This window comes from Micropterus dolomieu, linkage group LG15 (assembly GCF_021292245.1).
Source record: "Micropterus dolomieu isolate WLL.071019.BEF.003 ecotype Adirondacks linkage group LG15, ASM2129224v1, whole genome shotgun sequence".
Classification (NCBI taxonomy): domain Eukaryota; kingdom Metazoa; phylum Chordata; class Actinopteri; order Centrarchiformes; family Centrarchidae; genus Micropterus; species Micropterus dolomieu.
Genome location: NC_060164.1, coordinates 2883300 through 2885521, shown reverse-complemented (window position 1 = coordinate 2885521; position 2222 = coordinate 2883300). Strand labels below are relative to the sequence as shown.

Genomic DNA, 2222 nt, shown 5'->3' with positions numbered 1-2222 from the left:
GTCCTGCCGCTGACTCTGCTGTTGGTGATCGCTGCCCTTTGTTTCTACCGTAAGGTACTGACACACGTCTGTTGTTTAGAGGCCTGAGATGAAGCACTCGCTCTGTGTTTACTGACCTGAAGAAGAGGAGGAGTGATGCACTAACTCACATGTGTGTGCTGTCATGTCTCTCCAGGCCAGCAGGGGGCAGAAGCCGGGCAGGCAGGAGGACATCGAGCTGGATTATTATAACCCGGGTGTTTCTGCAGCTGAAGGAGGGCCGACTGAAGAGGAAGGAGCTCAGGGAGCAGAGTAGGACCTCCAAGGAGCTCATCTCAGCTGCCTCACAACCCACCATCAGCTCAGTCTAGGATTTTACTCTTTTCTAGTGATGGATAAGCCTCTGGTTCTGGTTCTTGGGGGGCCTTCACAGACACAGTTTGACTGCCTGACACATTTACAAGCCATATAGTAACATGATTTGCCTTTGCTTTCAGAGTGATAATGGTTAACTGCTGAGCTCATATTACAAAAGTAGAACATTTGAAGAAAGATGTTTAATTTGAGATACTGTCTTTATTTCTTTAATAAGTCCTGTATCTCTGCATCTCTTGTGCCGGACCTCATCTTTGCCTCTAGAAACCTTTGTCTGGGTACGGACAGACATGTCTCAAGTCTCAAACTAACGCTAGTTTTCAGTACAGAGGAAGCTAAGGTCCACTCTTTTGCTGTAAATTAAACCAAAAGCTAAAGCGTCCCTGACGACGCATTTGTGTATCTAGCGCACATGAGGGGAGGTGTGAAAAAAGGTGCGATGCAGAGGGGAAGGTCAAGAGTTTTACTTTTTACGCTTCTATCATTTTTAGTCAACGTTAAGACTTGTCTTCTGTAAGGACGTCTCATGTATGCATTCCCTGATGACGTCAAGATAATCATTTTAATCAGGAAAGAAGGCACTATTTGCCTAAACGTCAGCAGCCACTGTGAAAATGAAAGCAACATCATTTTGAGATTAAAGAACAGAAGGAAGGTTTTTCTTTCAAAAAGATGGTGACAACCCACGATTGATGTCTTTTCTGCTTCTTGTGTGTGATTTTCATTTGTGTGATGCATTTAAGATGTAGAAGAGAAGAAATGCTCCTTTAGTCTTGTTTTTAAACTGAGACCTGCTGTATCTGCTCTGGATGCTTTGGAAATGAGAAGATTACACAATCACAGTTTGTTGAATCTACATGATGCGTTTTATATTTTTCTTGTTCATTTGTTACAAGAGCAAAGGGGTGTTGCAACTACTGGCAGGAAGTGTACGGTACCTATAAAGAAGAGGAAGGATGTGAGGTCAGAATGTAAGAACCAATCAGTGTGATGGCTAACTTATAGCAGCCAATGAACGTTTGGAAAAGGGCTGAGGTCCTTCCTGCCATTATTATTTCAGTTGCTGACCCCAGAGCTCAAGAAGAATTAGGGGAAAATAAAGAAGAAGGGGCGAAAGAGGAGAAAAAGGGGGAACTTTTGGGGGCTTCTGTTTTTGCACTTGTTGAAAATAAATCAGTTTCTCTTTGGGTGCACGCCTGAAGAAACTAGAAAGAGTTTTTCGTCTCTTTTTGTCTTCATTTTCTTCCTCCTCTTCCGGACTGGTAAGTTAGTATTCTTCTACTTTAACATCCACTCTGCCTACATTAACACAGCTCATTACAGATCAGCAGCAAACTGCTCCTTTAAGGAACTCCTTCCAGGTGATGTGTTCAGGGCCCTACTCTCTGCAACCTAAAGTGAGAGAGGAGTGAAGTGGCTGACCAGGAAACTTCTTAATCTGGAGTCAGACATTCAGTACAGACGCTCAGGCCAGTACCTAGTACTGAAACTAGCTCGTTATCAGAGGTCGCCCTTTTTCCTGAGTGCTATCTGAAGTCATAATGCGCTAAGGGCGCCCGGAGTTGGTGACCCGAGAGAGCGGGCTTTCCTTGCAGAAGGGCCGCTTGTCGCTACAAAGCCCATTGGTTCCTACTGAAGACGCCACTCTTTAAAAAGTCCTCACAAATATATAGTTTCATTTTAAAACTAAGTATCGGGGTCCAAACACCCGGCACAATTCAGAAGCAAAGCCGCGCCGACCCAGGCCGATCTGGAAGTCCTTCTGGAACAATGTCGGCCGAGTCCTGTTCTATATTAAATTCAAATAAAAGTGAAGCGTCGGCACAGATCCTCTGAATTTGGTTTCACAACACTCGATGTGCAAATCA

The 2222-nt window shown here is 44.3% G+C and overlaps 1 long non-coding RNA gene across 1 annotated transcript; it reads left to right on the top strand.

Moving 5' to 3' along the window:
- Position 1: 1 nt before the first annotated feature.
- LOC123983705 lies at positions 2-1040 on the top strand. Its single transcript, XR_006828262.1, has 2 exons — positions 2-54; positions 176-1040. It is a non-coding gene; the product is annotated as an uncharacterized LOC123983705 (long non-coding RNA).
- Positions 1041-2222: the final 1182 nt, after the last annotated feature.